We start from the raw sequence: 16,315 nt of genomic DNA on the forward strand, positions 1-16,315 counted from the left end.
TAATTTGTCAGATATAAGTATTGCTAACCCCAGATTTTTTTTTTCATTTCCATTCGCCTGGATAACATTTTTCCATCCCTTCACCCTCAGTCTAAGTGCACCTTTTATTCTGAGGTGGGTTTCTTGCAGACAGCAGATATATGGGTCTTGTTTTCTTATCCAATCTGTTACCCTATGTCTTTTGATTGGGGCACTTAATCCATTTACATTTAAAGTTATTATTGATAGGTACTTATTTGTCGCCATTTTTATTCTATACTCCTGTGTTTCTTCTTCACTTTCTACTTCTTTTTTTTTCTTTTTTTTTTTTTTTTTTTTTTTTTTTTTTTTTTTTTTTTTTTTACAGCAGACCCTTTAGCACTTCTTGCATTGCTGGTTTGGTGGTGATAAATTCCCTTAGCCCTTTTTTGTCTGTGAAGCTTCTGATTTCACCTTCAATTTTGATTGATAGCCTTGCTCGGTACATTATTCTTGGATTGAGACCCTTCCCTTGCATGACTTTGTATATTTCATTCCATTCCCTTCTGGCCTGACGAGTTTCTGTTGAGAAATCAGTTGCTAGTCTGATGGGGGTTCTTTTGTATGTAACTTTTTGTCTTTCTCTGGCCCCTTTAAAGATTCTTACTTTGTCGTTGGTGTTTGCCAATTTAATTATAATGTGCCTTGGTGTCGGTCTTTTGGGGTTCATTTTTCTTGGGACTCTGTGAGCTTCTTGGATTTGTGTGGGTTTTTGCTTCCCTATATCAGGAAAGTTTTCTGTAATTATTTCTTCAAACAGGTTTTCTATTCTTTGCTCAGTTTCCTTTCCTTCTGGAACCCCTATTATCCGGATGTTGTTTTGTTTTGTGTTGTCCCAAAGTTCCCTTAGGCTCTCCTCCTGCTTTTTAATTTTCTTTTCTAGAAGCTGCTCTACTTGGGTATTTTTTCCATCTTGTCTTCTAGCTCACTGATGCAGTCCTCTGCTTCTTCTAGTCTACTCTTGATATTTTCTATTGAGTTCTTTACATTTCTTCTTGGTTCTTCATTTCCTCTTTGTTCTTACTCATATTGTCGAATTTGTCTTCCATCCTTTTCAGCTACCTTATGACCATTTCTCTGAATTCTTTCTCTGATAGGTTGCTGGCCTCTAATTCGTTTACTTCCTTTTCTGGTGATGCCTGCTTTTCTTTCCTATGGGGGCTGTTTCTTTGTCTCCCCATGGTCTCCTTCTCTGGATGTCTGGTTTTGTGGTTCTCTTTCTCCTGTGTTGATTTAAAGGCACAAAATACAACACAACCAGGTACAACACACAAGGCACTGAACAGCGATGTATTCACGATATTAATAATCTCCAATAAAGGTGACCACAAGAGAAAGGCAAATTAGGGGATAGGAAAGAAAGAAGAGTAAAAAGAAAGTAAGAAAAAAAAGGAGTGTCAAAAATGAAATTGGGGAAATGAGAAAAAAGAATAAGAGAGACTAGAATGAGACTAAGAAAGGAAAGAGGAACAAAGTATATATATGGGGTGAAAACTCCAATAGAACAACCACTGATGACAGCAAACGCCAGCAACAAGTACCTGGTGATTAATACAACCTACAATACCAACTAATATCAAGCGAGGTAAGGGATAACAGAAGTAAAAACAAACAAAAACACAGCAAACAAAAAAAAAAGAATAAGCAAAACAATCTCACAAAAAAAGCATAAAAATTTGATATAATCAACATTCAAGCAAACAACAACTAAAGGACAGAGAGAAAAACATTTTTTTTTTTAGTTAAGACAGTGAAGAGAGAGGTTTGTATGGACTTGGAGCAGGGGATTGGAGATTAGATATATAGGTAGGGTGAAATTTTAGCTGGGGGTAAACAGAAAGAATAGGGAAAATCTAGAGCAGGAAATGGTTAAGATAAACAGGACACCAAAAGGGGAAAGGTTAGGCAGAGAGTGGTGGCATAAAGGTAGAGTTGAGGTAGAATAAAACGATGGTGAAGGAAAGGCGAAAATAGACTGTAGAACACTAATCCCAAAGTAAAATAAAGAGAAAATAAAATGACGCTTTTTAAAAAAAATAATAATAAAGACCCAAAAATAAATATAATAAAAAAGGTAAAATAGTAGTAATAATAATGTTGATTTCAAATAAAAATATAATAATTAGAAAGGTAAAATCAAGTGAGGAAAGAAGAAAAAAATAGTTTCTTAAGTAAATGATGCAAAAAAAGAAAATTTTGAAAATTACAAATTTTAAAATAAAAAAAATGTGCAGTAGTTAAGGTCATTCACTTCCTCTGTTGTTCTGTTTGGCATGCCTGTTTCCCAGTCTGGACAGTGTTGCAGTTCCCTGCGTTTCACTGCTCCTCAGTGTTGTAATTCAGTCTTGATTTTTAAGCAGGGGCTGTCTTAATTTCTGGTGTTCCTTTATTTTTAATTAGAACAGAGTCAATTTGTGATTCAGACTCTGGGTGGCAGTGTTTCTGGGTTGACTTCCAGGACTCTAAGGCCTCTCTAGCCTTTTTTCCTCTATGGCACTCAGTACCGGTTTTCAGAGGCTGGTGGGCAAGTTCAAGCCAACTGCACACCCCTGAAACTCCCAGTCTATCCCTCCGCATCAGATCAAAACTGGTTGCTCTTTAGAGATTCCCCCCTGTTAGCAGCTCTGAGGCCCCCTTCCACAATCACGGATCACACCGGCCCCAACAGCCACAGACCTCTCCCGGCTCAGACCTCCCTGTTTATCCAGCTCCCACCATGTGTGCACCCAGGTGTTTCTCTCTGGCAGGGACTAGAACCTCACCCTATCCCTGGAGAAATCTGACCTTTCCGTGGTGAAGTGAAGAGAGCCTTTGAGTCCAAGCATTCGCACCTCCTGGGATTGGTGCTCTGGGGCAAACAGTTGTTGGGCGGTCACCGCACAGGCCTCGGACAAAGTCCACCTTCCCTTTCAAGATGGCAAGATTTCGCTGTCCCTGCCCATAGCTCCGGGAGGGGATCCAGCCGCCGTGGGGACTGCCCTGTCAGGGGAACCCTGTCCAGCAGTCCCCACCTTCTCCTGGCGTTCAGTTGTCCCTCGGCTTGCTAACAAAGACTCCCAGTGCGACGCTCAGCTGTTCTCTCTTTCTGCTCCAGGAAAAGGCTGGGAACACATCTGCCGCCATTTTCTCCTCCTCCCCTCTTCTTTCTTATTCTCTCCCTTTTCACTCTTACTTTTTTTCCCTTTTTCCAATTTCATTTTTGCACTCCTTTCTTTTTTTTTTCTCTTCTCCTTTATCTCCTATCCTCTAATTTGCTTGAACACAGAAGTAAAAAATAAAAATGGTGATAAGTACCTATCAATAATAACTTTAAATGTAAATGGATTAAATGCCCCAATCAAAAGACATAGGGTAACAGACTGGATAAGAACACATGACCCATATATCTGCTATCTACAAGAAACCCACCTCAGAAAAAAAGACGCACACAGACTGAGGATGAAGGGATAGAAAAAGGTTTTTCAGGCAAATGGAAATGAAAAAAAAAGCTGGGGTAGCAATACTTATATCTGACAAATTAGATCTCAAAGTGAAGGACATAAAAAGAGATAAGGAAGGCCACTTCATAATACTAGAGTGTGCAATCCAACAAGAAGAAATAACTCTGGTAAACATATACGCACCCAATACAGGAGCACCCGAATACATGAAAAATTCCTGGAGGATATCAAGGGAGAGATTAACAGCAATACAATCATAGTCGGAGACTTTAATACACCATTATCACCACTGGACAAATCCTCTAAACAAAAAATCAGCTAAGAAACAGCAATCCTAAATGACTCAGTAGACCAGATGGAATTGAATGCCATCTTCAGAACATTTCACCCCAAAGTCACAGAATATACATTCTTCTCAAGTGCACATGGGTCATTTTCAAAGATAGACCATATATTGGGTCATAGGCAAAGTCTCTTCAAATTCAAGAAGATAGAAATCATATCAAGCATCTTCTCAGATCACAGTGGCATAAAACTAGAAATCAACTACAATAAAAACAACCCAAAGAAATCAAACACTTGGAGACTAAACAGCATGCTATTAAACAATGACTGGGTTACCAGAGATATCAAAGAAGAAATAAAAAACATCATGGCAACAAACTACAATGAAAACACAAAATCCAAAATCTATGGAACACAGCGAAAGCATTCTTGAGAGGGAAGTTCATAGCTCTACAAGCCTACTGCAAAGAAACAAGAAACAATGGTAATAAATTACCTAACCCTACACCTCAAATAGTTAGAAAGAGAGCAACAAGATAAGCCCAGTGTAAGCAGAAGGAAGGACATAATAAAGATCAGAGTGAAGATAAATGACATAGAGACCAAAAAAACAATACAAAAGATCAACAAAACCAAGCGTTGGTTCTTTGAAAGGATAAACAAGATTGATGAACCTCTAGCCAGGCTCACCAAGAAGCAAGGAGAAAGGACCCAAATAAACAAAATCAGAAGTGAAAGAGGAGAAATAACAACATACCCCACCGAAATACAAAGGATTGTTAAAAAATACTATGAACAACTCTATTCCAACAAACTGGACAACCTGGAGGAAAAAGCCACAGCAATTCTGAGAAAGAAGAACAAAGTAGGTGGGACCTCAATACCAGATTTCAAGCTGTATTACAAAGCCACTGTTCTCAAAGACAGCCTGGAACTGGCACAAGAGAAGACATATAGACCAATGGAATAGAATGGAGAACTCAGATATTGTCCCAAACCACTATGCTCAATTAATATTTGACAAAGGAGGAAAGAGCATACAATGGAGTCAAGACAGTCTCTTCAATATATGGTGCTAAGAAAATTGGACAGACACATGCAAAAAAAATGAAACTAGACCACCAACTTACACCATACACAAAAATAAACTCAAAATGGATAAAGGACTTAAAAATAAGACAGGAAACCATAAAAATACTAGAGGAATCCTCAGGCAGAGAAATCTCAGACAGATGCCGAAGCAATATCTTCACAGATACCGCTCCTAGGGCAATGGAAACTAAAGAGAAAATAAACAAATGGGACTACATCAAAATAAAAAGCTTTTGTACAGCAAAAGAAACCATCAACAAAACAACAAGAAAGCCCACTGTATGGGGAACATATTTGCAAATGTTATCACTGATAAAGGTTTAATATCCAACATCTACAGGGAACTTATACAACTTAATAAAAGAAAGATAAATGATCCAATAAACAAATGGGCAACGGACCTAAATAGAATCTTTTCTAAAGAAGACAAAAGGAAGGCCGAGAGACATATGAAAACATGCTCAAAGTCACTAATTATCTGAGAGATGCAAATCAAAACAACAATGCGGTACCATCTCACACCTGTCAGAATGGCAATCAACAAATCAACAAACGACAAGTGCTGGCAAGGATGCAGAGAAAAAGGGACCCTCATGCACTGCTGGTGGGAATGCAGACTGGTGCAGCCACTGTGGAAAACAGTATGGAGTTTTCTAAAAAAACTAAAAATGGAACTCATATTTGACCCAGTAATACCACTTCTAGGAATATATCCTAAGAAACTGGAAACACCAATCAGAAAGGATATATGCACCCCTATGTTCATAGCAGCACAATTCACCATAGCTAAGATTTGGAAACAGCCTAAATGCCCATCAGCCGATGAATGGATTAGAAATTATGGTACATCTACACAATGGAATACTATGCTGCTATAAAAAAAGAAGGAATTCTTACCATTTGCAGCAGCATGGATGGACCTGGAGAGCATTATGTTAAGTGAAATAAGCCAGGCAATGAAAGAAAAATACCACATTATTTCACTCATTTATGGAAAATAAAGAACATTATAACCTGATGAACAATAAGATAGACACAGAGGCAGTAAAGCACCGAACAGACTGTCAAATCACAGCAGGAAGGCTGGGGAGTGTTGGGGACGGGGGAAAGAGATCAACCAAAGGACTTGTATGCATGCATATAAGCACAACAAATGTACACAAGACACTGGGGGTGGGGTGGTATGAGGGCATGCGATAGAGGGTAGGAAAGGCTGGGGGAAGGTCAATGGGGGGAAAAGGAGATATATGTACTACTTTAAACAATAAAAAAATAAAACAGATATAAAGGGGGGAAAAAGAAGTTATAAAATTTTTCTTGGCTTTTCCAAAACTTCAGTTCCTCTACCAGGCTACAGATAGGGCATCTGGAAGGAGCATTTAGGATTCCTTCTCACTAGTTTATCTTCTACTTCTTTTCAACAGACCCTTGGGTCTTTTTTCTTGCTTGATTTTCAACACCTGTGAGATCCTTTAGGTCCTATGGGTTACTCAAAGAGTAACAGTAGTTATATCAGTAGTTCTCAGACATTAGAATTATCAGGGGTGCCAAATAAAAATTCAGATTCAGGGACCTCTCCATGAATAATTCAGGCTCAGGGGGTCTGGGCAGGGCCTAGAAATCTCCACTTATAATTTTTCAGTGTGAGATATGCATTAAAAAGTACGCATATAATACATATGTATAATTTTTAAAATAATAAGGAAATGGACACTGATGTAACAACCACTGAGTCTTAAAAATAGAACATTTCTCTGTGTACCCTTCAGCAATTGTATTCCTTTCTTCCTCAAGGAAGCAAGCATTTCACTGAATTTTATGTTAATTATTTTTGCTTTTCTTATTGTTTTCCATGTGTGATTATAACTTTGAACAAAAAAATCTATTCAGCTTGCTTGTTTGGAGACCTTATAGAATGGTATCATACTATTTATATTTTTTGGCAACTTGCTTTTATCATCATTGCTTTTGAGATTCAGTCATTTTGATGCATTTGGCTATAGTTTACTCGTTTCCACTGCTATGCAGTATTTGATTATACAAATACACCATAATTTATTTACCCTTCTCCTGTTCCTGGTCATTTGGATTGTTTCCAGTTTTGTTTTGTTGTTTGTTTGTTTGTTTGTTTGTTTGTTTTATATGTGTTTTGGAATGAGGGCAAGATAGAGATGAACCTTGAGGATGAAAAATTTAGCACCTAATGGTCTAGATTAAGAGATGTGTTGCTTGTAGTCAACAATTACAATATACTCAAATGGATATGACACTGGTTTTGAGGAGGCCCCTTTACCATATAACAAATTGCTGTGTGTATTTGAGTATTTCTGGACTTTCTATTCTGTTCCATTTGTCTGTCTATATATCCAGTTTTTGTATTTATTTTGTTTTGTTACTATAACAAACACTGCATTAAATATTCTTATATATGTCTCTGGGCTCATAGAAATCTTCATTTTTTAACCAGCTTTCCAGATTGAGTCTGATATGAATTGTCCAAGAAACACTATCTTTGGTCCTTCATGTTATTTATATTGATACATGTACAACAGAAATATCTCTTGCTAGTATTGACTTCATCATGAAGCATGACTCCAATGCTTCATTTTGGAGGGGGAGAAAACTCTGAATATTTACTTTTATTGGCAAAAATCCCACTCTTAGTAAGACAGCAAGGTGCAAGGAACGAAGGGAGAGAGTAGGGGAAGTAGAAAGAAACTTTCATATGTCACATATTGCATTGGAAGAGAAGAACATATTTAACAAGTATTCAATTATGTGGGACAAATGATAAGGGTTCAGATACTTATATATTGATATTCAGAGACAACAGTCAACCTTAGTCACATAATAGGTGTCAACTTATTCATTCACTAATTTAAAGTATCAAGGTACTAGTAGATTGAAATAGTTAGAAAAGGCTTCCTAAAAGAAGTGGGATGAGAGCTGTCCTTTGAAGGATGGGCAAGCTGAAAATTGGGATAAGAAGTGGAGAGGATGTCCATTGATGGTTAGAGTTTGCTTAGGAGAAAGAAAGCTACAGGGACTGCAAGAAAAATTGCATATGTAAATGGCCAGAAGAGGGAGGTGTACTATGGGGTATTAAAAACTGCAAATCCAACCCAACAAAGGCATGGCAAATCTGGTTCAGTTTTCTTTTTAATCTTCTTTTTCTTTAATTCTTTCTAATATGAAAGTATTACACATGTCTTCTTTTCCCCCATTGACCCCTCCCTGGACACTCCCACCCCCCAGCACGTGCCCTCTTCCCCCTAGTGTCTGTGTCCACTGATTATGCTTATATGCATGCATATAAGTCCTTTGGTTGATCTCTTACCCGCCCCCCTGCCTTCCCTCCAATATTGACAGTCTGTTCAATGCTTCTCTGTCTCTGGGTCTATTTTTGTTCATCAGTTTATGTTGTTCATTATATTACACAAATGAGTGAGATCTTGTGATATTTATCTTTCTCCAACTGGCTTATTTCGATTATCATAATGCTTTCCATGTCCATCCTTACTGTTGTGAATGGTAAGAGTTCTTTCTTTTCTACAGCAGCATAGTATTCCATTGTGTAGATGTACCACAGTTGTTGTTTTTTATTCTTTATTGATTAAGGTATTACATATGTGTCCTTATCCCCCCATTGCCCCCACCATCATCCCCGCTCGTGCCCTCACCCCACTAGGGTCTATGTCCATTGGTTATACTTATATGCATGCATACAAGTCCTTTGGTTGATCTCTCCCCCTTATCCCCACCCTCCCCTGCCTTCCCTCTGAGGTTTGACGGTCTGATCGATGCTTCTCTGTCTCTGGATCTTTTTTTGTTCATCAGTTTATGTTGTTCATTATATTCCATAAATGAGTGAGATCATGTGATATTTATCTTTCTCTGACTGGCTTATTTCACTTAACATAATGGTCTCCAATTCCATCCATGCTGTTGCAAATGGTAGGAGTTCCTTTTTACAGCAGCATAGTATTCCATTGTGTATATGTGCCAAAATTTTTAAATCCACTCATGTGCTGATTGACACTTAGGCTGTTTCCAAATCTTTGCTATTGTAAATTGTTCTGCTCCTTTTGTTCTTCTTTCTGATGAACATAGGGGTGTATATATCCTTTCTGCTTGTGTTTTCTGATTTCTTGGGATACATTCCTAGAAATGGGAATCCTGGGTCAAATGGGAGTTCCATTTTTAATTTTTTGAGGAGACTCCATACTGTTTTCCACAGTGGCTGCACCAGTGTGCATTCCCACCACCAGTGCATGAGGGTTCCTTTTTTTCCACATCCTCACCAGCACTTGTCATTTGTTAATTATTTGATTATAGCCATTCTGATAGGTGTTAGATAGTACCTCATTGTCGTTTTGATTTGCACCTCTCAAATGATTAGTGATTTTGAGCATTTTTTCATATGTCTCTTGGGTTTCTGTATGTCCACTTTCGAAAAGTGTCTATTTAGGTCCTTTGCCCATTTTTTTATTGGATTTTTTATCTTTCTTTTGTTAAGATGTGTGAGTTACCTATAAATGTTGGAGATTAGACCCTTATTGGATATAACATTGGCAAAAATGTTCTCCCATGCCGTGGGCTTTCTTGTTGTTTTGTTCATTATTTCTTATGCTGTGCAAAAGCTTTTTATTTTGATGTAGTCCCATTTGTTTTATTTTCTCCCTGGTTTCCATTGTTCTAGGAACTGTATCAGTAAAGATATTATATGACATATGTCAGATATTTTGCTGCCTATGGATTCTTCTAAGAATTTTACGGTTTCATGTCATACATTTAACTCTTTTATTCATTTTTAGTTTATTTTTGTGTATGGTGTAAGTTGGTGGTCTAGTTTCATTTTTTGTGTATCTGTCCAATTTTCCCAGCACCATTTATTGGAAAGACTGTCTTGACTTCATTGTGTGCTCTTGCCTCCTTTGTCAAATATTAATTGAGCATAATGGCTTGGGTTGATTTCTGGGTTCTGTGTTCTGTTCCATTGGTCTAATATATCTGTTCTTGTGCCAGTCCCAGGCAGTTTTGAGAACAGTGGCTTTGTAATATAGCCTGATATCTGGTATTGTGATCCCTCCAATTTTGTTCTTCTTTCTGATAATTGATGCAGCTATTTGTGGTCGTTTTTTATTCCAAATGAATTTTTGGAGAGTTTGTTCCAGGTCTATGAAATATTCTGTTAGTATTTTAATGGGAATTGCATTGAATCTATAAATTGCTTTGGTTAGTATGGACATTTTAATAATGTTGATTCTACTAATCTATGAACACGGTATATTCTTCCATTTGTTTATGTATTCCTCTTTCTCTATTTTCAACATCCTGTAGTATTCTTAGTACAGATCTTTTACCTCCTTAGTTAAGTTTATTCCTAGTTATCTTATTTTTTGTTGTTGCAATGGTTGATTGATTTTTTAGTTTCTTTTTCTGTGAGTTCATTATTGGTGTATAAAAAAGCCATGGATTTCTGCATGTTAACTTTGTATCCTGCTATATTGTTGAATTGATTTATTAAATCAGGTAGTTTTTGATGACGTCTTTATGGTTTTCTATGTACAACATCATGTCATCTGTGAATAATGACAGTTTTACTTTTTCTTTTCCAATTCAGATGCTTTATATTTCTTCTTGTCTGATCACTTTGGCTAACACTTCCAGCACTATGTCAAATAGGAGTTGTGAAAGTGGGCGTCCCATCTTGTTCCTATTCTTAGGGAAAATGGTTTTAGTTTTTGCCCATTGAGTATGGTGTTGGCTGTAGATTTGTCATAAGGCTTTTAGTATGTTGAGATATGATCCCTCTATTCCCACTTTGCTGAGCGTTTTTATCAAGAAAGGGTTTGGATTTTGTCAAATGCCTTTTCTACATCAATTGATATGATTATGTGATTTTTGTCTCTAAATTTGTTTATGAGATGTATCTAGTTTATTGATTTGTGGATATTGTAGCCTCCTTGCATCCCCGGGATAAATCCCACTTGGACATGGTGTATGATCTTTCTAATGTAATGCTGGATCAAATTTGCTAGAATTTTGTTGAGGATTTTAGCATCTATGTTCATCAAGGATATTGGCCTGTAATTTTATTTCTTTGTGGTATCTTTATCTGGTTTTGGGGTCAGGGTAATGCTGGCTTCATAGACAGAGCTTGGAAGTGTTCCTTCCTCTTGAATTTTTTGGGATAGTATGAGGAGGATAGGTTTTAGTTCTTCTTTGAATGTTTGGTAAACCTCCCCTGCGAAGCCGTCTGGCCCAAGGCTTTTGGTTTGCTGGAAGTTTTTTTTTATTATTACTACTTCAATTTCTTCCATAGTTATTGGCCTATTCATGTTTTCTGATTCTTCCTTATTGAGATTTGGAAGATTTTATTTTTCTAGGAATATGTACATTTCTTCTAGGTTGTCCAGTTTTTTGGAATAGAGTTGTTTATAATATTTTTTTTACAATCCTTTGTATTTCTACGGGGTTGGTTGTTACTTCACCTCTTTCATTTCTGATTTTATTTATTTGGGTCCTCGCTCTTTACTTCTTTATGAGCCTGGCTAGAGGTTCATCAATCTTGTTTATCCGTTCAAAGAACCAGCTCGTGAATTTATTGACCTTTTGTATTGGGGTGTTATTTTTGTCTCTATGTCATTTATTTTCACTATCATCTTTATTATTTCCTTCTTTCTGCTTACTCTGGGATTTTCTTGTTCCTCTCTTTCTAATTCTTTAAGTTGTAGAGTTAGGTAATTTATTACCAGTTTTTCTTGATTTTTGAGGTAGGCCTGTAATGCTATGAACTTATTTCTCAGGAATACTTTCATTGTGTCCCATAGATTTTGGATTGTTGCGTTTTCATTGTCATTTTTCCAGGTTATTTTTTATTTCTTCTTTGATCTTTTTAGTAACCCCATAATTGCTTAACAGCATGCTATTTAACCTCCAAGTGTTTGGGTTTTTTTTATTGTTTTTATTGTGGTTGATTTCTAATATTATACCATTGTGATCTGAGAAGATGCTCCACATGATTTCAATCTTCTTGAATTTGAAAAGATTTTGCCTGTGTCCCAATATGTATTCTATCTTTGAAAATGTCCCATGTGCACTTGAGAAGAATTTATATTCCATAGCTTTGGAATAAAATGTTCTGAAGATGTCAATTAAGTCCATCTGATCTAGTGATTCATTTAGGATTGCTATTTCTTTGTTGATTTTCTGTCTAGATTATTTATTCAATAGGGTAATGTTAATAGGGTAATAAAGTCCTCTACTATGATTGTATTGCTTTTGACCTCTCCCTTGATAAGTTCCAAAAGGTTTTCTATGTATTTGGGTGCTCCTGCATTGGGTGCATATATGTTTACCAGAGTTGTAGCCTCTTGTTGTATCAATCACTTTAGTATTATGAAGTGGCCTTCCTTATCTCTTGTTATGGCCTTCACTTTGAAGTCTATTTTGTCAGATATTATAAGTATTGCTACCCCAATGCTTTTTTCATTTCCATTTGCCTGGAAATTTTTCCCATCTTGTCACTTTCAGTCTGTGTGAGTCCCTTGTTCTGAGGTGGGTCTCTTGTAGACAGCATATGTATGGGTCGTATTTTCTTCTCCATTCAGCCACCTGATGTCATTTTATTGGAGCATTTAATCCATTTACATTTAAAGTTATTATTATTATTTTTTTTTTTAAAGAGACCCCGAACAGGGTGTTTTTCTTTTCTTTTCAATATATTTGTTATTGATTTCAGGCAGGGGGGAGAGAGATAGAGAGAGAGAGAGAGAGAGAGACATCAATAATGAGAGAAAATCGTCAATCGGCTGCCTCCTGCACGCCCCACACTGGGGATGGAGCCCACAACCCCGGCATTTGCCCTTGACCAGAACTGAACCAGGGACCCTGCAGTCCACAGCGCCATCCGCTGAGCCAAACCAGCCAGGGCAAGGATGCTTTTTACGAAGATCTCTGGAGCCAGGCCTCCTTGCCAGCAGCCAGGCCACCGCGCTCCCAGCCAGCGCCCAGCGACTCGGTGAGGCTGGGGTGCAGGGCCCGGGCCACAAGCACCTGCGCCCCAAGGACGGTGCCTGCCCTTGTTCCCCCCTGGACTACATTTAAAGTTATTATTGATAGGTACTTGTTTGTAGCTATTTTTATTCTTTATGCCTGTGTTCCTTCTTACCTATGTATTGCTTCTTTTTACAACAGTCCCTTTAGCATTTTTTGCATTGCTGCCTTGGTAGTGATAAACTACCTTAGCCTTTTTTTTCCTGCAAAGCTCCTGATTTCCCCTTCAGTTTTGAATGATCGCCTTGCTGGATTGAGTATTCTTGGTCTCAGTCCTTTGCTTTCCATCAATTTGTATACTTCATTCCATTCCCCTCTGGCCTGATGTGTTACTGTTGAGAAATAATTTGATAATCTAATGAGAGATCCCTTGTAATTAACTGTCTGTCTCTTGCAGCCCTTAAGATGCTCTCTTTGTCATTAACATTTGCCATTATAATTATGACATTTTTTGGCATGGGTCTTTTTGGTTCATTTTGTTTGGGACTCTGCGTTTGTGTTACTTTTTTCTTTCCCAAATCAGGAAAGTTTTCTGTTATTATTTCTTCAAAGAGGTTTTCTAATCCTTGCTCCTCTTCTTGTTCTCATGGCACTCCTATTATATGTATGTTGCTTTGTTTCATGTTGTCCCAAAGCTCCCTTAAGCTCTCTTCCTGCTTTCTAATTTTTTCTCCAATTGCTGTTCATATTGGGTGTGTTTTTCAGCCCTGTCTTTTAACTTGCTAATTCGGTCCTCCGCTTCTTCTAGTCTATTATTGAAACCTTTCATTGTATTTGGGTTTTTTAAATTATTATTTTAGTTATATCATTCTTAATTTCCTCTTGATTCTTACATAAGTTGTTGATTTTCTCATCGAGGTTGTTTAGAAACTGTATGACCCTTATCTGAATTCTTTGTCTGACATATTGCATGCCTCCGTTTCATTTAGTTCTTTTTCTGGAGATTCCTCCTTTTCTTTCCTTTGGGGGTTGTTTCTCTGTCTCCCCATTTTGCTGTCTCTGTCTGGTCCTGGGCTCCGTGCTTGGGGTCTGAGGTGTTGAAGCCCCTAATGGTTCAATGAATTGGGGCTTGCAGACTGGAGGCTGCATCTTCTTGAGTTTCACACATTTATTGTCTCTGCTCTGAGTTGTACCCCATTTTCCCATGGTTCTGGTCCCTCAGTTGTACACTTCAGATTCTCAGGGTCAGTGGGGGAGTGTGCACAGTTCCTCTGGTGTGGGACTCCCTGTGAGGGTCCAGAGCCCTCTGGCATGCAATTCATTGTGCAGTCCCAGCACAGTGAGTTTTTATGACACATTATCTCTGTATGTACAACACTCTACTATCCATCTTTATTATAAGCTGAAAACCTTACCTCCCACTTCATTGAGAAAAGAGAATTAATTAAATGGTAACTCTTTTACCTTCCCTCCACCACATCTACCTACCTACCACCATCTGTAGCCTTGCTTTCTGATGTGCTGGCTGAACTGTATCCTGTTAAAGGCCATTCTTTCCATTTGTGCACTAGATTCCATGTGAATCAGTTAGGATTAGGTTCATCTGAGAGGAACAGGGGGTCCAAAATAATACTTGCTTAAACAAGAGTGTTTATTTTTTTCACACAAACGAGTGGAAGTAGCCAGTCCAGAGCTGATATGAGGAATTTGCTTGACAAAATCTTTAGAAACATAGGCTCCTCTAAACTCTCCACATCCCTTGGGTGTGTCCCTGTCTTCAACATCTAAAATGGTATCTGGAGCTCCATCCATCACATCCAAATTTCAGGCAGCTGGATGGAGGAAGGGACAAAAGATGGGATAAAGGGCATGTGCCAGCTGTCTTTCAAAGAAGGTTCCCAAGAGGTTTCACATGACACTTCTGATTACATCTTATTGGCCAGAGATAGTTACATGGCCACACTTAGCAACAAGGAAGACTTGAAAGTATAATCTGCATTCTAGTAGGCTATGAGGATAACTATGACTTGGAAGTTTTATTATTGTGGAAGAAGAGGAGGCAAATATTAGAGACTAGCTAGAAGTCATTGTCACAGCATCATTTTCCCTTTTTAAGAATTTTTGCCCTTTCTAGGAAATAATTCTTAACAGCATATAAATTTGAGTTAGCATTTAATATCCCTAAAGTAAACTCTTCTTTGACCCTACTATCCCTCCAAGCTGCTTCCCCACATTCTGTACACATGAACAGCAAACATTATCAAAAGAATTGTCTACACATGCGATGTATTTTTCCTCACTTCCTATTTATCCTTAAGTCCACTCGAATTTGGTTTTCATACTCATGAATTCACCAAAACCACTCTTGTCAAGATCCCCAGAGACCTCTATGGTACCAAATCCAATGACAGCATTTCTGTCTTAATTTTATCCGCCCTCTCATTAGCATTTGAAACAGGTAATCACTCCCTATTTCTTTGAAAGGTTTCCACTTTTGACTTTGTTAATACCATATATTTACCAATCTTACCACTTCTTTACAGAGTCCTCTACCTGAACTCTAAATATTAGAGTTATCCATACTTTGTTTTCAGCACTCTCTTCTCTCTTTCAAATCATTCCTTTAGTGGTCTTCCATTCCCACAATTCTAAATACCATCTTTATGCTGATGACTCCCAGAGAAGGTCTTCAAAAGATTCTAAACTTTAGATTCATATATTCAGATGTCCATTTAAAATATCTGCTTGAAAAATAAATAAATAAAAAATAAAATAAAATATCTGCTTGGACGTCTATTAGATATCTCTAACATAACACATGTAAAATAGAACTCTTGACACCCTCCTCCTACCCAGTCTGTACTTTTCTCATGTTTTCCGTCTTAGAAAATGGCATTAACATGTCAGAATCCTGGAAGTCATCATTAATCCTCCTTCTCTCCCATTCCCAAATTTCAATCCACCAGCAAATCCTGACCATTCTACATCTGATATGAATTTCTAATTCATTCACTTCTCCACTGTTCCTACCCTACCCTAAGGGAAACGCATCTCTTGCTGAAACTGTAAGATACGATAATCTTTTTAAAATGAAAATTAAATTATGTCACTCTCCTGATCAAAATTCTCTAATTACACTTAAAATAAAATTGAAGCTCCTACATGATATGGCCCCATAGTCTGGATGATTCTTGTTTCATTTTCACTTCTACTCATTTTGCCTCAACTTACTATGTTCTATTCATATTGTTCTTTGATATTTGCATTATATGTAAAGCTCTTTCTAGCCTCAGAACTCTTTCATTCTAAAGATTCTTTTTAAGTCCCTCTGCCTTAAATGCTTTTACACCAGTTTCTCTACATTACTGGCTAGTTTTCAATCTTCAAGTCTTGAATCAAATGGTATTTTTTCACAGGGGTGTACCTGGACTACCTTATCTAAAGGAGTTATGTCTTACTATTTTCTATCAGTTTTTATTCAA

This window comes from Eptesicus fuscus, chromosome 1, assembly GCF_027574615.1.
Source record: "Eptesicus fuscus isolate TK198812 chromosome 1, DD_ASM_mEF_20220401, whole genome shotgun sequence".
Taxonomy (NCBI): Eukaryota; Metazoa; Chordata; class Mammalia; order Chiroptera; family Vespertilionidae; genus Eptesicus; species Eptesicus fuscus.